Source organism: Columba livia, chromosome 2, assembly GCF_036013475.1.
Source record: "Columba livia isolate bColLiv1 breed racing homer chromosome 2, bColLiv1.pat.W.v2, whole genome shotgun sequence".
NCBI classification, from domain to species: Eukaryota; Metazoa; Chordata; class Aves; order Columbiformes; family Columbidae; genus Columba; species Columba livia.
In genome coordinates, this window is record NC_088603.1 from 100385367 (window position 1) to 100406588 (window position 21222).

A 21222-nucleotide genomic window follows, 5' to 3' on the forward strand; every position below is an offset into this window, starting at 1 on the left:
TTTCCGGTAAACACACCTCATTGTACTTTCTTTGCTTTTACAGGTTGAGGTTTAAGAAGTGTTCATGCATTCTTTCTTCTGTTGTATTCTCATACATGCTAATAGAACAGTAGGGTTGCTGTGATATCCTATACAGGATAAAAACAATAAAACTCTGACTTGGGATGTTTCTCATAAGTTTTCTTGCCTAAGTAAATGTATTGACTATGATTCTAACAGATCAAAACAATGACATTCATAAACAAAATAAACTGCGTACACACAACCTCTGGCCAAATTTTGATCTTGTTGTCACAAGTTTTATTATTCTTTTCCTCCATCCAACAGACATTGCCAAACAAATATGGTATCTCTACTACTTCTTATGTGCTATGGTAAGAACCTTAGTGTGGCGGGTTGTGTTGAAAACTTGTGAGATTTTCTTCCTAGCATGTCTATATAAACTGTTTATCGGCTCATCTCAAAATCTTCAATGAATTTCACCTCACAGAACCTTTGTGAAGTAGGAAATGGTTATGCTTACCATTTTATGTATTTGGGAAGTGAGCATCACAAAGAAAAAGACCAAGATTATTAAAGCTATTAAAATGTTCCTGCACTCAAGTCTTCCTGAAGTCACAGATCCCAATGACTACAGTACCCACCCAATTCACAGCAGAGGCTGGGCTGCCAGCAAACCCAGGAATGATTCATAATCACCCAACTATTGAATCTCAACTTTGTCCTTCTGTGTTTGCTTTTGACTGGAAAATATAGACCTGAGGAGTCTGTTCACTTAAAACTTTTCCAAACAAGAAAATGTTGCCATCCTTCTGGGAAATATTTTGGCTCTGATCAATCTGTTTCTTTTTTAGTTGTTGGAACTAGTTTTGTCTAATAATTCCCAATGAGCTCTTACTTTTCAGCATGTTGACTACATTATTGCAGGATAGTAGGAACTGGCACCTGCTCAGAAAGCTGAATTGTTCTGAAGCAGGTCTTTCTTCAGGTCTGTTTTTTCTTTAATGAACCTCAGAGGATGATATTGTGAAAGTTCACTCTAGTGTCATGTTTACATTCAGTAGCAACCTCAGACTAGAGTGTTTGTTTAAAAGGGTGTAGAATATGAAAATAAATCATCATTGGTGTCAGTTTGTTTTATTTCAGTCATGGTCACCATGGACACCAAATATATATATACAAGTAAACACAAAGGTTTCCAATTTTCATACATACAATTTTTCGTACTGACCATTTACCTTACAGAATGTCCATAATGTACTGTCTTACTGGAACTTACTTTTTTCCCCTAAAGGGATTTTTTTTTTTCCTGAATTCCTTCACCAGGGAGACAATGGAAACTCAGTGCTGTCATTGTAGTACCAGAACACTTCCGTTTTCACTTCACCTACTCATGCACATAGGTGCAATGACTGTAAACCAACAATCTGACAGTGGTATGATTAGACTGGTGTGCTTCAACAGCCACTTCTGACTTGTCAGATTAATTTCAGTACTTCATTCTGCATCTGTTGAATATATTGGTCGGTGCTACCAGGCAAGAAGAACATCTTCCTAAGGACAAGCTAGCTGCGATTGAGTGAATACCTTCTGCTTCCAGTGGAGGAGGACTTTCCTCTTAGCCCCACAACATGACACTCTTTAAACAATTTATTACCACTGACCTGGCTTGTATCATACTGTTCAGAACCTGTGGATACATTCTTTGCTTGTTGTGTTTGCATTATTCACACTGATTCATCTGCCCTTAGATAAGCTGCAGCTGTCATGAACCCATAGATAGTTTTAGCCAGCTGACAGCCAAAGTGAGTGTGATCATGTAAGTGCAACATGTGTGTACTTGCACAAAGAAGAAGGTAATGGAGTTGGCAAAAAATACTGAAAAAACATCAGGTTGGAGTGCTCTTTCTCCTTTTAATATTGAGCACACAATAACACTCTCTTCCTCACCCTCTTAAGCATTGACTGTTTATGTTGTGTGCATGCAATGAACTGTGGCCTCAAGGATAACAGCCTACATGTGTGGGAAAATAAATAAATCATGTATGGAAACATTGAAAAGTAAAATAATATAATATTTGCTATATTATGGACTCTGAGACTATGCCCTGTGGTTGTCTCATCTCAGTAACAGTTAAATAATCTAGCATATTAGCTGCACATTCTGGGCCAAATGTACTGCTAGAGTAACTCTAGTGATGTAATACATGTATTTTCCTCTCCTTTAAGCAATGTAAATCCATATAATACCATTGAATTTGATGGCATTACTCCAAGACTAAATAGAAATAACTATGGGCAGAATTATCTGACTGAACCAAGCTGTTCAGAAAGAAATCAAAGACATGCCAGCGAGAAAGTGCCTTTTATTTTATTGCTCTGTGACAAGTCTGACTGCTCCATCTTTCACAGACATTTTAGATTTAAGCTAAAGGCTTATGAAAATAGTTGTTTTAAGTCAAGTAATTCATCCACATCACTGTTCATAGTAGACAATATATGCATTTTAATTCATCTGGGAATTGGGTGTTCTCTATGTCACTTTGTACAGAGGTTTGTGGGATATATATATATACACATATATATACGTATATAAAGAATTATGCCTAAACTTTGGTTGCTGTTATTATTCTTGCAATCTATGAGACAAATGTGGTTGCAATTTCCTAACTCCCATTCTCCCATTGCCCAAATTTACTTAAACTGCTTCATAAACAGAATTTAAACATGCCTTAGCTAGTGCTTGTGACAGATTAAACTTTTCCTCTAATACACTTCCAAAACCTCTGTTCCAGCTGAGGGCACTGACCTTCCAAATAAACAAAACATGTTTTGTTTCCGTGCTCTGTATCTATCGCAATGGTCTGTAATCTTTCAAACTTTCCTTCCCCCTCCTTCTCTTGGGTACTGCTGCTGGTTCCCACTGGTGATGCGGATACGCAAGCTTCCTTATTGGGTAACGCTGGGCAAGTTTAACCGCTGCTGTCCACTGAAGGAAGATTCCTGTAGTGACGTCTGCCAGTTTTTACAACAGCAGCCCGGGGAGCCCACACTCAGCAGTCAACAGCTTGAGGGATTAAACAGGAAGAGGAAATATAATAATAATAAAAAACCCCCCACCACCAACTGCTTCAGCCTTAATACACTCTGATAATTTTTCTTATCTTGAATCACTGGGATATAAAGTCAGATGGCTTTCTCCTCATTTTCCACCTCCTATTATTTCAGTGTTCAGTCCAGAGCTGCTGTCACTGTGATTTTATTTTTCAACTTTAAAACATTTTTTTAGGGTTATTTGATATGTGCATCTCCAGTTGGTCAGGGATACAGTATGGGAGAATTGGTGTGGGGATAAAAATGACACTTCAGTGCCAAGCATGGCTCACCTGCAGTGTGTTGGCTGCATAATGTCCCTACGCAGACTAAAAATCCATTGAGAATTAGACAGTAAAGACAGTGCCTTTTTACTTCATATCATCAGTTCTTAATCTATTTAGGGCTATCTTTGCTTATTTCAATAACAGAAATTAATACATACTACATTAGGATTGCATAGTCCACTAATAGTCTGAGATTGATGGGACCAGTGGTGATAGTTGTGTAATGTTTTTGAAGTAAAACCACTCTAGAAAGTGTATTGTGTTCCAGGAGACTGCATGGAGAACCCCGAGTATTCTACAACCTGCCTCAGAGCAAAGAGATTAGCCAAATTTAATTGTAGGGGTTAGTTTGCTCCAGAAAGAGTTTTTATTTCTTTGTCAAGTGGAGTTTGCAAATGGGAAGTTAAAGTAAACTAAATTAAACGAGGATAAAATAAAATAGCTTTTCTTTAATCACTATGCTAAATTTGATACATCAACCACCTACATAAACACAGAATCTCAATTTTAAAGATTTAGAATTTTAAATATAGGCATTGTTGAGAGGAGCAGTTTCAGAGAGAGTGAAAGAAAAGCGCAGGTCAGAGTTGGAGTATGCATAGCAATAATATCTCCTTAGAAATATATTATCCCTCTGGTTTTGGCCACTCTCCAAAATTCTACTTCAGAGACATCCCAAACAATGGAGATGTTATAACAAGAACTCGTGGAACAGTGTCCTGCACTGCACTGACGATTTATAAAAGAATGGTTTGTCTCAGCTAACCATTGCACATATATAAAATTAATGGTCTCAAAAGACAAGTAAATGCTTACTGCACACAGCAAACACATTGCAGAAATCCACTTAGATGGTACTAACTTTCCATTAATTTTCACTGCATCTTGCCAGAATAAGCAGGCAGCCAGCAGGGTACTCCTGTGTGTAAGCCCAGACCTTGAAAATGTCAATTCCTAAAGGCAGATTCCTCACACCATACTTAAGGTGCTTAAATGAAAATGATCAGATTTTCAAAACTCTGAGAAACACAGAGTTGCCATGAACATCGAGGAGATCTAGTCCAGCCAGGTAACTCCTCCTTGGGTACCTAATTATGGTGTAGCTCTGGCTGCTCAAACTTTAAAATCCTGGTATAAGTTAGGATCTACAGGATTCTGTACTGCTTAAAGTTTTTGTTTTGGTTTGGTTTTTTTACCTGACTAGTGATTTTCCTATTAAAATTATTGAGATGATGCATTCCTAAATTTAGAGAGTTTCCTCTTCATGCAAAGACTTCTTATCCTCTAGCTCCCTGAAAATGTAAGCCATGCTGGAGTGAGTACCTTATATCTCCATACTTGCAAGTGTGCCAAAGGGACTCACTGAGCTGGAGGTTAAGAAGTAGAAGCTGGCGTTGGTGGTTTCGGGGTGGCACCGGGGGTCGAGCAGCCCCAGCTCTGCTGCAGGGCACACAGGTCCCAGTCACTAGATGGTGACCTGGTGAAATTCTGCCTCCACTTCCCAGGGTGGTGACTTTCAGGAAGCCTGTGAAATAAATACACTCGGGCAGTCTCAGAAAGACAAACTATGAAGGGAAATTCCTATGAAGCTGGGAATTTGGCGGTGAGGACTGGAGTAGCCTGAACCTTTAGGGAGTTAGGAGATGACCTCTGCTGAAGCTCAGCTGGTAGTCGGTGTGACTGCCTGACACAGCCACCTCTTGTTCCTGACTCGTTGCTGGTTTCTCTTTTCTAGTCATTCAAGTTCAAACTGAAAACCATCTTTCATGAGTGTTTGCAGAGGATACGTATATATATGTGAGTTACTAAATCAATTAAAACAAGCTACATACCTGTGACAGTAGGCTACAGAAGAAGAGCAGCTTCTCATTTTACCAGCAATTTACACAGAGGTTTTGTCAAACCCAATCTCACACTGAAATTCAGTGTCTCTCAAGAAGTTGCTAGGATGAACAAAGACATTAGTTCATAACTTCCATCACACTAAATATTGTTTGAAGACTGTTTATTTACTTTTTGTTGCCATTATATGAAGTTGCTGGTATTGTCAGATGATACTTTTGCAAAAAAGAAGTCCTATTCCAGTTCTTGTCCAATGTCCCTCAGGTCTCTGAATGGAAATGAAAGTGATAAAAAAATTAAGATGATTAAATATAGTGTTTACCAGATAAAAGCAAATTGAATGCTCATCATGTGTCATCCCTAGTCACTTGAAAGTAGATATTGCTCCACCTTTATGAAAACAAAGTAATTTTAATGATTTTTGCAGGTATGTTTAATAGACATAACCTAGAAAACAATTTTATGTATGAACCCATGCTTACACAAATTATTTCAAGAACCTGTCCACATGAAATAACTTGCTTGTTTTAAGAGACGGTTCAAAGACAAAGGATTCATCCACCTATACATCTGTTAATTAAAAATGAAAAAAAACACATTTATTTGTATCCATGGATTTTATTCCCTGTTGTGTCTTCTTGAGAGGGGAAATTTTAATGCAAGTTAGCAGCAAATAAAAAGCCGAAGCCTGATGCAGAGACAAGTCTGTGGTTTGACACATGCAAGTTGCAGTTTATGAGTTAAGAGAAACATATCTTCTCTTGTTTGCTGAAGAATCATTTGATGTTTTACAGAAGAAAGCTCTGATGTTTTTCTTCTGCCCCTTGCACTTGTCCTGTAGGACAAAACAGACTCATCAGAGCCACAATGGGCTGCATTTCAGCACTCCTACCTTTGTGTTAAAACATCGCATCAGTGTATGGTAAGTTTCACCACTACTTTGTAGCTATTGATGGATCTTATCTTGTCATACTATTTGGCATACATCCAAATCTTCCGATACACAAAATAAATGATGTCCTTTTCAAGGTTATTTGATTTTTGCTGATGTAAATGTGGACAATTCAGGAAATTTAGAAGTGAAGGGTAGTCCTAGCTATGCAGACCTTATTCTGTTAGTTGTATAATGCTCTCCGAGAAGAGGCAAATATGATTTACAGGGGGTTTCAATAAAAGGGGCTTGCAGTTTCTACTGTTCCCAGGAGATGGCATACATCTTTTGGAAAAAAAAATGTCTGCTCACTTCCTAGAAGAGCAGTGAGGTGTAGGAGGAAATACTTCAATGCACCATTCAGTTCTGCGATTTCCACTTGAAAAATTGAGAGTCAGTTGGCAAACCCCTTGGGATTTAGGAGAGATGGAATGGGGATTGCCATCCACAGAGGAGAATTTGTATGAATAGCTCAGCAGGAGGAGGGCGAAGAATCCCCACCCAGCAACCGCATTTTCTTTGTGGCATAATATATGTAAGACTATAATACAATGCCCTCCTACTTTCATCTTTCTATATTGCCACTCATCAGCATTACAAAGAATGTAGCTATTAAAAGAACTGCCTCTTGGCACCCAAAAGCCATAGCACTGTATTTTCTACAACAAAAAAACTCAAGCCTCTATTATTTGTTTTGCTACATTTGCAGCAGTCTCCCCATTAAGCTTGCTTCTCACAGCTCCCTGATCTCATTCCCTGTTGGATCTAGATCAGACACACAAGAGGTCAGGCTGACTTTCAAACCTTCTTGTGGGCTGGCAGGCATAGAAAAGTGTAACAGTAATAAGGATTAAAAAGTTCTCAGATGGGTCTACCAATGTGGAAAGCCCCTCCCTTCCTCAGACTTACCACCCTCTGAGACCTTTGGCGTAAACACCAAGGCCCGATTTATCAAGGGAGATTGTATTAATCTCTAGTTATTCACGACAGCACTTGCAAGCATGGGGGCCTGTCCTGAAGCTTCTGCAAATACACTCTCAGGCACTTCAGTGCGGTTTTCAAAGGTCCTGCAGCTCCTGCTAATGGAATAGAATTGCCACCATTTTCTTTTGACAATCCCAAATCTTGGAAGTGTAATCTGAGGCAGCAAAGGGCCATTGGACATGTGTCTCGTTCCTGCCACACTAGTGTGTAGGTTTTTGTGGTGAACAGTGATTCATGACACACAGCCTGCTTGTTCAAAGTTACATTAAAAAGAAAAACAGATTTAAAAGCCCTTGCTAAAAGAGAAGCAATGTGACCAACAGCAATGGTGACAAGAACCAAAATCTGATCTCACAGAAGTCACCTCCCTACCTGCCAACAGCCAATACTAAGGTAGCTGCAGTGGAGAAAGCAGTGCATAGTGTCAGTTGCTGAAGGACGCTGCAGCCAGAAGGAAAAATAGAAATATTTAAGAATTGGTTGCCCAGCTACTGCAGCAGTCATTGTCTTCGCTGAGGGATTAGCTTGACTACAATGGGGTCAGGGCTGAATTTCACCAAAGGGATGTGTGAGGTTCCATACTTAGGTGTTTCAGAGCAACATGCTGGGCATGGGACTCCTGATTCAGCAGGTTCAGACCATTACATGGCAGGTAGCCTGGGCACCAATTTGTGGGAGTAGAGAGAAGGGGGTGCAAATTAAAGAAGGCTGTCACCCTCAACAGTCGCTGCCAAGAGTTGCATGTGCTCTTCGTTATGTGATGGGTTACATGGCTGTACCTCCCCATTCCTCCCATGAGCACCAGAGCTGAAGCTGTTCCTGCAACCACTCTCAGCCCCTAAGGAGGATGCTTAGCTCCAGATGTCACTAGTTTGTTACTGTTACATTTATGGGGACCAACTTTTATCTAAGGCCTTGCTGTCTAGAAGAAGTCTCACTTGTGTCACTGTCTGGATCACCTGCCTCTTACAGGTCTTCATTCATCTACGAACAGTGGCTCTGGAGTCTGAATTTAAATGCAATGAGACTGCAAAAGGCAACCTGTCCTTAATTCCCCAAGGCAGCGAACCCCAAAACTGGAGCCCCCAGTGCCTGTGAGAGCGTGCTGTTAGGACATCCATTTTGTACACTCAACTTGCCTGGAGAATGGCCCATACTGTTCATGATGGTTTCCCACCAGGTGACCTCTCTGATAATCCTTGGTGTGTTTGGGTGCCTGACCACCAGTTGTCAGAGAGAACATAGCCCCTCAAAGACACACTGGGGAATCTTAAAGCAATTTGACAGCAGGCTCCTCTCAGCCTGCCTTTTTCCACTGTGTTCAACACAACAGAAGTGGGGCTGGTTTCAGACTTCGGGGGTCACAAAGGATTGAGATGAGACTATGCCAGCTTCACTAAAATAAAAGTGGAACAGCTGGTAGCAGGTAAGTAGTGTGTTTTTGAAGTTCCTGGGGGATGTTTGAAATGCACTTATCTTGATGTTAGCTGATAGTTTTAAAAGAGCTCCTTGGATTTGCTGTAGTCAGCTGTTTGCTTATTCTACCAAATAAATATAAGACACTGCTCTTCAAGAAATGAAAGGTTAAATTTGGATGTCATCCACAGGAAACAGGAGCATAAGGGTGAGTGTGTATTTTGAAATATGGACATTACAATTCCCATTCTAGCTTGCAAAACAAACCCCAAGCCCATACCATGTCACTTTAATGATTTATAAGCACATCTTTAAAAAAATAACTTATTCATTTCCTTGCAATGGCTCCCTGGTACACAAAAGGCTCAGCAGTCTCCTTGTTTCTCATGCTGCAGAGATCATTGCTTCTACTGATGGCCAGACTGTGGCTGCCCAGGAGCAGGTGAGTGAGTGAGGGGAGGTGGGGAAGCTCAAAGCCTTAATCTCCTCGGGCACCTATTCAACATGCATCAATCACAGTTTTGCTTCTTGCAGCCACCAGTTCCAAAAGAGCAGGTGAGCCTCACCACCAGTTGTACCTACATGGTTCAAACATGGTAAATGCATTTCCTTCTAACACTGCCCGCTGGCCTGGTTTGGAGATGTTTGTGCTGTATCCTGAGATGTGTCAGTAGTAGCTGCTCCAAGCACTGGGGTAATGTTCAGCAAAGAAAATCAGATGGCTCCTTGGAGTTTTTGACTCTCTTCCTTTATTCACAGCAAGAGAAATTCTGCCTTTCTGTTAATTTGAAAGGGCTGGGTCTTTCAAGGGTATCTCTATATTAGTCAGGCCCTCTGACACCTGAAGCTTGATTGCATCAGGACTGGACACCCAGAATTGGGGCTGCCCGGTCTTTGCTGCTCAGAAAACCAGGAAAGTGCAGAAGTAGGAGTTTTGCCATCTAGTTAGGGAGAACAGGAGCAGATTTAAATACAGACAGGCACATGCAGGAGCATGAGTGGAAGAAAAAGTGAAAATGAGATCAAGGACATACAGACATGGGATTATTAAAGCATCGGTTAATAATTTAGGATTTAGTCTGAGCCACACCAAAATGAAACAAACCAAAGGAAGGTGTTTCTCAGTTTTGTTTGACTAATGCAAAATCGAAACCACACTTAATTTATCATCAGGTTTCAAAAGTAAACTTATCTGACAGCATGCCGTCTATTTTTTCTGTGAGATTTACCGCTCTTTAGAGCTGAAATATGCAAAAGGGGACCTTTAGCTGGTTATGATAAATGGTTTATCTCCTTTGAATTCCCTGAAGGTATGGTATATTGGTCTGTTTTCTGAATATCTGACCTAAAGGGCTAGAAAACCTTTGAGGAGACTGGCACTAAAACCTGCTTCTAAATGCAGGTAGTGCAATAGTTTTTTAACGACTAAGAAATATTCAAGTCTATAAGTATGAAGCTAGCAAAATGACAAGGATATTTCTAAACACAGAATTTACCCTCCAAGTGGCAACTCTTCTCATTGAAATGCATGTATATTTTTCGTTACTTATCCTGATTCCTTTTTTTAAGGAAGAAGTTACGCAGCGTAGAGGCTAAATGCTGGTCTTTCTCTTTAACATTCTGTGTGGAATCATGTTACAGAGAATTAGAAACTTTCAGGGCCTCAGCCCTCTCAGGATTGAATTGACAATGATTAACATCATCATTTCAATGATTGCCACTTTACCCATCTCACAGATACCCTAAAGGTTTTTCTTCCATCATGTAACCACAGCTGAATGCTAAAAATGCTTTTCACTGTAGGAACAGCTATCTGAAGATTGTTTTCATTTCTCCTTTTCACGTGCAACTGTTTTCTCCATTCTCAGTGTAATGCTAAAAAAATGGTGGAAAAAGCAGAAATGAAAGCAGTTGCAAAAAAAGAAAAAAAAAAAAGGCATTTAATTTTGGTGAAAATTGGACTTTTAGGGTCAACTCTGTCTCTGGCAACAGCCATTCTCGGGGGCAGAAATACGAACAAGAGACACTGTGCCTGTCACCTGGAGACTTACTGGCTTGCACTGAGAGGGAACATCAAGTTTTCTTGATCTGATCAGAGTGGAGTTAGTCTGATACAAAAATAATTCTATTAATCAATTGTTAAGGACCAGTCAGCGAGAAGTCACAATCTGGTCTCATAGCAGTCACTGTGCCATAAAACTTCCTTGAGAATTGTTTTCTATTTCTTTCACAGTCTAAATGTTTTGATTACCAAGGCAGTGTTTTCCCATGAGACCTATCTTAAAGAGATGTGGTGCCAGGACCAAGTGGGATGAGATGATAAAACATAAGAAGCTGGAACATGAGAAGTTTGAAACTCAGCTGTGAAAATGTTTTTTGGATAAATGTTTACTCTGCTGTGTGCTCATATTTATTTTTCTTTCAAACCTTTGAGTCTCCTTACTGCTTCACTGAGACAATTAATTCTCTTTGGAAAACATGACATGGTTAATTAAACAGGTGAGAGAAACTAGTTTCTCAACTGTCTGGAGATTCAAAGATCCAATTGCAATTTACAAAGAATGTATTACAGTTGTCAACATCATGTGAATCCTGGGTTGTCTGAGAACGATAAACACATGAATGCTGTAGAAAATACCCTTTAGGAACCTGGGCTCTTTCTCATCAAGGCCAATTCTCCGCAGTTTCAGGTGGCCACAGCACACTGTGCTCTTCATGAACTGATTGTGCCTTGTCTTAATAGCACCTGAGGATTTTGCCCCTTTTTTCTTTCTAAAGGCTGGTTGCTTTGAAATCTCACTACTCTGATGGTTAGGAAACAGGTCCTAAACCCCTTGGCCATTTTGTAGCCATTTCTTCTTGTGCCAAAATTGTTCTTAGCTTCAGCAGCCCATCTTCGTCTCTCATAAAAACGTCTTGAAAAAATGGCGCTTGGACAATGAACTTGGGCCTGCACTATATAGAAGATAAATCTAGAAAATGGTACAGAAGTTGCCTGATGGGGGTATATAAATGAATAAACTCCCTGAGGCAGAGATTGTTACTTCCCCTATTTTTGCCTTACACCTAGAAGGATGTGGCCTTGATCAGTGGCCTCTCAGTACTACTGCAATCTAAGTGTTAAATATTAATATCTTCAAACAGCGGGGAATTTTTAACTACGCTATGTTATCTGTAGTACTAAGGAAGACCTGTGCACTTAGCTTTATTTATGGTGGAAAGGACTTAAACATGACAAAAAAAGGCACTGATATGGGTGGGGAATGAGATGAGCAGTAAACTTTCTTTAGTACACCAAGCAGTAAGATGTTACTCCTCTTTGCCACTCACTAGTGACTGCAGACTTTCTTTCATGGTTTTCCACACAGAGAGATCGGGCAACTATGTGTAAATTCTTTACATTTGACTATTGTTTAATGTGCGTTTTATTTTACTGGTATTAATGTATTATCTGTAAACAAGCACTACTGTTTGGCCAACTGTTATGTTTTGTATAAGGTTACTTAAGTCTCAGTTATTTGTGGAATGTTCCTATATTCCTTTGGGTTGTCAGTGCATAACTGACAATTATCTAATTTTTTTTTGGAAAAAATATCTCCTATCACTTTTTTGCATCTTTTACATAGCTGTTAAATATTATCAGGCATACATACTAACTTCAGCGCCACCACATCTGCAATTGTGGTTGAAAGTAAGAGGTTCTCTCTATAGCAACCAGCATATGTTCAAGTTTTTTTTTGTTGTTTTAAAATACCAAGAGACAGATTTTGCTCTCAGATCCTCAGTAGTTTTGTTTTATTCTGATTTTTTTTTCTCGAGAGTGAATAAAGTCCTGATATTTGTCTACTACACCTGTCTCAAGATCAATCTGATTTTGGCAACTTTCTGAACAAACCGTTTGCTGATTTTCCTCTCAATGCAAAATGTATTCATGGATCTTCAGTGGGGGGCTGCGCTTCGAAAGAATCTGGACAGAATTAGTGATGATGAAATGTTTACTGCAGTAGATTCTTTCTGCAGAGCCTTTAGAACTGATTCCAAATGCATACACGACTGCAGACTTTTAATTGGATAATACTTGCCTGTTGACTTTCTTCCAGCTCTATCCTGTAAGGCAATGTGTGTCAAGATTTTGGAGTCACTTGCATATCTGTCTATCCCTATTTTTCATCTGTACATGTAAACAACTATTTGCCCATGCAAAATGGGTCCTTAGATGTGCAAATACTTGATCTTCTTGCATAAATATTTTTTTGCAAGCAGATCTGTTTACAAGAATGACTATGTGAAATACAGATGTGTTTGAAATGAAATGAAATACAATGAAATACAGATCTGTTTACATGAATGACTACATACACAAAGAGAGGGAATTTAACTCTGAAACTGGGGACTTCTGTCCTGTATCATCTCTCGAGTTTATTGTATTTCTTTATGTATGTGGAACTACCTCAGTAATAAAGCAGTTTTAGCAGTGAACCTAGTAGATGTACCAACAAAACATCTAAGCATGTGCTTCACCTTAGTGGACCTTAAGACCCAAGCAAAGTCAAGCACTTGCTTCAGTGCTTTTCTGAATTAGAGCAACATTTCAATCCAGTGCTCTAGATTTTTCCAGGCTTCCCAATTTTTTACATTGCAAGAGAATCACATTTCAATAGAAAGCATTTACAGAGGATGCAGCATTAGTTGTGGTCAGATATAGTTCATAGTCAGATTCATTTTGTAGTTAAAGCTGATCTGATTAAGGACTGAGAAATTCAAACATGTGCTGTGGACTATTTCTAGCATTTCCAGAGTTGTTAGGAAAATGGCAATTCTATTGATCTGCACATTACCTTGCAGTTCTCCAGAAATGAAGTCTGTGACATTTACCTCTCCAGAAAAATTTATGCATTGGTTTCTGAATGTTATTTGACAGCACAAATATTTATATTTAATTTAACTGAACCAACCTATTAAATTAGGATTACATTATTCAAGAATAATCAATGTTTGGCTGGTGGTCCAGGGTGCTGAGAGCTGTTTATAAAGAACATTACATTTGTCCTCATTTCAAACAGGGATGGATAGTTATTGTAGAGGAATATTGCAGATGATTAGTTATTCAGTGTTGTTTTGTTAAAAGGCTGAGCCCTGAGCAGGAGGCTATGAGAAACCACATTTCCCTGGTGCTGAGATGTCAGAAAGGAACTTTTGCTCCTTGACAAATGGTCTCTCCCATAGGTTATTAGTGCGGAAGACAATTGCTCTCTTCCAGAATTCTTTTGGGAAATAGTGAATGCCTGAAGTATGAGGGTGGGAGAGCCTCTGAATCCCCCATGACATCTTCAGCTGGCTTTCAGGTGTGGTATACAGGGGGGCCGGGAAAACCTCTGTCTTCTGTCATCCTCACAATGGTTTTCTACCAAGCTTTTCCCTGCTATGTCTATGCTTCCCATTCCAAGCTCTCTCTCATACTATTAGTACAAGATGAATGTGGAAATCCAAGACCTTGGCTCTGGGACCCAGAATTTGTTGACTCTACTGGAACAGGCAGGGCTGAATGTATTTCATAAACTTAGAAAGAACCAAGAATGCCAGATCGACTTTATATTTTGTGATGGTGACTTCAGTGGCACTTAAAATTAGAAGTCACTCATTCTCTCAAGTCTCAGGTTCTGTTTCATAAGAAAAATAAAGTGCTTCCAGCTAGAAATATTTCAACTTTCCATTTACATTAAGAGTTTGTAGCTATTTTTATACCAAGTTGTTCTCTACCTTTGCTTCCTCCCATCTTTTTGCTGATTCATATGTGATTACTGCTAACTTAATGCTGGAGAGATTAGTTTATTTCTTCTGCAGATAAAGGTTTCATCTGTGTACTATAAATATGTACAGTGTTCTCAGCTTTTATAAGTATAACTTTTTAGTAGACTTTACTTAGATTTGATCTTTTTTTTTTTGCAAATATTTCTATTTTGTTTAATTTTAGTTCTGACTTGGCAAAACATTTGTGCATTTGGCCCACTTTTCAAAAAATGTGCAAAATTTTCTCTGTTGAATGGTTTAATTCCCCGTACACTTCCAAAATGCCACTTAGTGAAAACCAAACCCTGTTATTTACCAGTCGCATTTAAGATAGCAAATATAAACTTCCATGAGGATGAGGCCTTCGGATCACACAGGAGGAATGGGCTAAGAGATTGTATGACCACGAACAGATGAAATCATGTGACGGGCTTTATTGCTGGTGAAATCTGTTTCCACTTGCTGCCACCCACTAATTTGACAATAGATTGCATCATGTGGTTGCAGCAACTGAGATGACTAGCAACCATTTTAAACTGCTTTCCTTAAAGGGGAAAACACCCTGTAAAAGTGATGGAACAGAAAGACAGTGCTGTGAACATATTTTAAATTTTAGATAGATGCAGTAATGTAGGCTGCAGTATATTAAATTTAACATAAACCAAGTATTTGGTGAGGAGCTAAAGCATTAGCCAAAATTTGTTTATTGAGAGACTATTCTTAGTGGACAAAGACAGCTAGGAGGTTTGTTAAGAGTAATGTAGCTCATACTAGGATTGCAATTACCACCTAAGTGCTGTATGGGAAATGCACAACATTTTTCAAAGCAGAAAAATAAATAATAATAAACCCTTAGCTTAAAAATGCAATTCTCTCCATGTTCTTTTCTTGTAAAGAAAAATCTACATTTCAAAGGAATATTTTCTTACATATGGAAATGCTTATTTTCTAGCTACTGAAGATCTGCCAGGAAATATTAGAGAATATCATGTTCAGAGTTTTAAAAGGCAAATTGCTTCTGCATACACTGTATCTAGCAGACAGCTTTATGGTGCTCTTTACCTGTCTGTCATAACATCATCAGTTTTTCCAAAGTACCTGAAGCCTTTGAAAGTTAAGTATTATAGCAGTACAACTTCACATGACAGATGTATTTAGCAATACCAAGCTGATTAGCAAGTAAATATAAACAAAATATCAACAGATTTATGTGCTTTAAATTCAATTATTAAGTGGTCCTTGATGGAGGGGGAAAAAAAAACAAACACCACCACTTTGAAATTAAATACTTGTGTCAGCGTAAGAAGGTGGATTTTGAAGAACGCTTATCAAAGCACAAGTAACGTGGTTGTGCACCTTTAAAAATGAGTCTCAGATGTACTTTATTGTCTTAATTTATATCCCAGGGAAGCAGGGAGGGCCACCTTTGCTGTGGAAGATTTGGCTTTTTAGATATAAACACTGACTTTAAAACATCTCAGCAGCATTTTCAGATTGTCAAAGTGAGCAGAAACATCCATGTTGTTAGCCAGATGGGAAATTTCATATGCATTTCTTAAACCGGTTAATTTTCTTCTTCACTGCAGAGAAGCCAAGAGCTAATGCTGAGGTCTGGGAAATACTTTCAAGTGCTTTCTGTGTCAAATTCCATGCACCCAGAAAACCTTACTCTTTTATTTGTTTGGGTTCACTTAGAGAAAAAAGAGTGCATTTCTGGCAGTTTATTCTCAATCTCATTTAAACCATTCTAGCATTCTGACAGGAAAAAAAAAAAAGTCTTTGAAACTGCCGTGATAATTTGGAAAAAATATTTCAGAGATAAAAACTGAGCTCTCCTTAGATTTACTATTGAGACAAGTTTTAACTGATTGAGTAAGAGCTGTAGAAATGCCCCATGGTCATACCTTTGAGGAAGTTTTCATCACTGCTGCATTTACCACTTCTTTGCTCTCCCCCTTGATTTAGCAAATCACAAAAGAAAACAGCTCTCACACCTCCATCTGTTTGCCATTTGGTTTCTTTCACTCCCAGTAATTTTTTTCTACTTGCTTTTGATTGACTCCAAATTACAGAGTCAAAGATCAGTTTTATTTATTGGGTCAGCATAATGCAAATAGATTGTTGCTGCTGTTGCTTATTGCTCAATGCCTGTGAGGGAGGAAGCCCAGCTCCCCTGCCCCACTCTGGCTGCCAGCAAGGGGACCACTGAGCTGCAGCCACCCTGGGCAGGGCTCCTGAAGACAACATTGGCCAAAGGCTGCTCTTCAGGGAAGGGGGAATCTGAATTGAAAACCAAAGCTTTTCGAGGAGATGGTTCTTACTAACAGACACCCTGGGGTGAGGAGTCAAGAGAAGTGCCCAGTGGGATTTGAAAACGAAGAGTGTGGAAACTGTGTTCCTTGGGAGTGCGACCATCGTAATTCATACGGTGTTCACGCTTCAGTTTCAAAAGCAGGTTTTAGCAAAGTTCAAAGCACCAAAATTTCCTGATACTTAATAGTTGTGAAAGCACTTTTTTTGGAAAATGACAACTGAGGAAGGTCCTTACTTGTTTGAAAACCAGAATTTTGAGAAAATGTTAAAAACCTTCAAGCTTTATACTTGAATCAATCAACCTAGAAATCTTGCCTGGAAAAAGCCCACAGATTTTGTAGGTTAAAAGAGCAAAAAAAACCCTACCAAACAGCCAAACAAAAAACCCCAAAGCAAACAAATCAACCCCCAAAAAAACAAACAACCAAAAACCTCCTTTCCCAACTGCTGTTTCTCCATGACCTCATGAGGGGGTTTTGAGCAGGTGAAATGCAATCGGAATGGGGCAGAAAAGCTGAGGCTTCCTCCACCACGTGAAGTTACTTGAGTTCACAAAGAGAAATTGTGGCCATCTTACACAAATGCCAACACACCAAAAGCCTTGATGCAATGATTGACAGCTTGGTGATATCTTTACCTGCAGTGTGCCACTTGGAGTCCTTCCACAGTGCTACCAGCGTTGATGGTAATGGTTAGTACACACATAATTCAAAGCAATACCAGCACTAACCATGCTCAGCTTGGCATTCAGACAATGGAAGAAAATAAAGTGTAATTTTCAGTCTGGTAAAAGAGCTGGGAACAAAAATGGAGAAGAAAATGACATGCTAACTTTCCTTTAATGAATATGGTGTTCAAATGACTGTTTAAGAAATAAAGATTTTGCATATCCTATCATGAGATCACTATGCACCAGGTTAAATGGCATAGCTGATCAAGAGATGACTATGACCCAGTTTATTATGGGTAGGCTAACCTCAAAAGATTCAGCAGATCTTTTCAGTTCACAGAAGGATAAAATTACCTATATGCTTATGCAGCCTTCAGTCAAACCCAGAAACCAACACAACTTGCTTCCCATGCTTATAAAGCTAGCCACATGTAGAAAGACTTTTAGGACCAGGTGCTAATATTGGCCCCAGTTCCTAAGCTGGAAATGATATGAATGCCATCCCAGGTAACTCCAGGATGGAGATGCTTTGGGGTAAACAAAAGAAGCGTGAAAGAAATATAATTTTGTCTTCAAATCACTACAAAAATTCTTGCAAGAGAAATTTTGGAGATTCTTTTGGTATGTAAAAATATGTTCCATTTGTTCACTGCCACTTGTCTTTCATGATGAACACAGCCATGTGCACCTCAAACATTTTTTTTTTTCTTAGTTTTTCATCTTTTGCAGATCTTTATATGCAACAGTCCTATGAGATTGAGCACTATTGCTACAGAAGTTCAGGTATGTGTCTAGAGATTGAAAACATCAGCCTGGATCTTGGCTGGACCTTCTATATATCCTGCCTCACTGTGTCTCTTCTCAAAAGCTTCTTCTGTTGCTAACTATGGAGTGGTGTTTGCTTGGGTTTTTTCTTTTTGGGGTGCATGTGATCCTTTTGATATGTCAGATAGGCACTCCATCCTTCTTTCTCCCATCATCTCTGCATGGAGCTGTCATGGAGCTGTCTCTGGGAAGTGTTGCTTCACATTGTGAGGAAACTTTGTTCCTCCCAAGACCTGCAGGGCCTTTCAGTCAGGTCCTCCAATTCCTTTCATTCAGATTTCCAATTCAACCAGATCTCCAAACTTACATACCATAAACTATACCATTGCTCAGCAGCTTGAATGGGAGAGGATTGGTGAAACCTTTTCAGTCTGGGAGACAGAGACCCAGGTCCCCCCGCTCACGTGCCACTGACAAAAAGAAGGTGACACAGGCAGGGACTGGCAGTCAGCAGCTGCTACAGGTGTCCAGTGACCACATGCATGGTAGTGAATGGCCCATCAGGGCTGCTGAAAAGATTCCCGAGAAGTCTGTGGTGCAGGTATGGGACCATCACCCAAGGGCTGGATTTTGAGCTGTGGAAAGCTCAGATTTTGACAGCTGAGTGCTGAGTACTGGACCCACCCTAGCCTTTCCATGGAAATGCAGCAGGATGAGACTCGGCAGTGCAGGGGCAGTGGGTGATGGGGGGAAGAAGGTCGCAACTCCTCTCAATTACTGTCAATCTGTTTGGTCTGAGGAAAAACTACAGAGGAAGTCAACATCGCTGAGGTACCCAAGACCTTTAAGACAGTTTTGCTTCAGGCAACTGAAAGAACTGAAAGTCACTGACTGATTTAGTGAACTGTCCTGGAGTAATAATTTAGTAGAGAATTTGATTTTTTTTCTTTTCACCTTCTGAGCACCTACACAGAAATGGAACTGGTAAATCATTAGGGTATTTTGCTCATTAATCTGGGAAGCTGCATTACTTATTGAAAAGCCACAAAAGGACATTTTATCCTAGTCGGTGTATACAGATGTTTAGATGCTGCTGCAATGCTAACTGTGTTTCTCAAGGACTCAGCCTAACCCTTCACTCCTTTGGCTCATAAGGACCTGGACACTGATGAAGAATGATTTAGCTGTTCTCTCTGCTGGTGGGAGGTAGCAGAAGAAAGTATGGTGGTCAGACAAAAAGATTGTGGAAATGACTTATGATCAGGTCAGATGTTAGTGGGCTCAAAATCTTAATCTTATGACTGCTGATTGTTGTTTAACAAAATAGTTTTGTGTGTTTATACAGCAGAGAAGTTCCATCAGGTGGAAGAAGGAAATCTAAGCACAGAGGCACTTGCCAAAACCTCTCCAAATCCTGTGTGGCTGATGGCAATGAGAACAGCTGGACAGCAGGAGATACTTTCTTTATATGCAGCACATGGCCAATAATAACTGTTAAGAACTTGTAAAAATCTTACTGATGAGCTACATATTCATGGAATTGCTGTTTATTTGCTTCTTCTTGTTCATTTTATCTCTTACTTAGTCATTATATCTCAGTTTTAAGGGAAAAATTTCCTGTCTACATACCAAAATGAGAGTCCATTGTTCAGCAAACAAACAAAAACAAATGGCAAAATTCTAGTTGATTCTATCTGCCTCAGTGATCACTGCAAGTACTCATAGTTCATTGGTAATGTGTGGAAAGGATAGTTTTACAGTTCATGCAATTATTCTCAGTAGAAAGTACAAGATGCTGAAACCTGGAAGGTAATAGGAACGAGAAACTGTCTACACAGTAAAATAACTGTTTGTATACCATCCTTTTGCAAACTTTTATTCATAGTATTTTGAAGGAGTTCAGCTTGCTGTTGGAGAAACTGGATGATATCTTAGTTCACGTACTGATGTTCCAATTCACTTTATTTTCTTCTCTTTTCTTAAAATCTCATGAATTCTCTTGAAAACCCCTAGTACCACGTGGCTTGAAAAGCACCACAAAATACATATGCACTGGTAGTTCCATTGTCTGTTCCTCTTTTCCCTCCATGTTTGATTTGACATTTTTCCAATGTATTTTTTTAAGTGTCTATATATTGTTTTGTGTACTTTTTATTTTACTGGTTCAGGCAAATGCTTGAGTTCAAGTTGATTTGCATGAATAATTACTTTGAATGCACAAAGTTGGAAGAAAAGCATTTCTAAACCACACCTGGGCTTTCAAAGGCCAAACTGATCATGACTGTAGTCCCAAACCTCCAAGCTGAGAAGTACAACTAGTGAAATCCTAAAAAAGCGACAGCGTAATTGTGGGATTGCTAAAGAAAAACTGTAGAGAGACATGTAGTGTCTATACAGGAGTGTCTACACAAGTGTGATAGCAGTGGACCTGTACTATGCAGGCCTTGTGTTGCTGGAAGAACTGGTCTAACCTGACTAACTGAAGTTCAGGATTTTATCTGGTGACAAAATTGAGAGTGGATGCAGGCATAACCTATAAAACTTTGTAGTATAAACAGAAAAAATTCTCAGTTCTATGTCTGCAAGATTTTACGTCTGTAAAAGAATGATGTTTACCTGTCTCAAAGATTATCACATTGAAAGCTGTGACTTGTTCAGAGAACACTGTAATGGGGGGAAATAAGTACCACCCATAAACAGAGACTTACTTTTAAAAACATTTTTCTGCTGAGAAATAATGGCTGCTCAGTTCAGAGTTTCCAGCAGCTCCAAGTGGCTGGTGTTGTTTCAATCATAGCAGGCAGGACTTCTTTCTCTTATGAGGCAAAGAAACCACCGTATTGTTCTGTAAAGAAAAAGAGGAAGGACAGGTTATTATAATTACTATTTGCAAGACTGCGTGAAGGGGCAGTTTACAACCCTTGAGATGCTGCAGAGCTCAGCCTTACCATTTACAAGGTTGCCTGCACAAAACCTTGTTCAAATTAATGGGCTAGAAAAAGGGGTAAAACCACTGTGAATCTCATCATGTTTTGGGCTCTGTTAATCAAACAGTATATTATAGCATCAAAGCTCAGGAAAACCACTAAGTCGTCTTCCTACCTGTAGTCCCTGGGCTGCTTTGAACCCAT

General features: G+C 39.4%; 1 long non-coding RNA gene across 1 annotated transcript in view; it reads right to left on the bottom strand.

The window, feature by feature from the left end:
- Positions 1-4491: 4491 nt before the first annotated feature.
- The window catches only part of LOC135578587 (uncharacterized), a 63953-nt gene continuing 47222 nt past the window's right edge, over positions 4492-21222 (bottom strand). Inside the window, exons 3-4 of the long non-coding RNA XR_010470394.1 lie at positions 20800-20936; positions 4492-5490 (exon numbers count right to left, since the gene is read on the bottom strand). This is a non-coding gene — a long non-coding RNA (uncharacterized LOC135578587). The remainder of the gene's footprint in view (positions 5491-20799; positions 20937-21222) is intronic.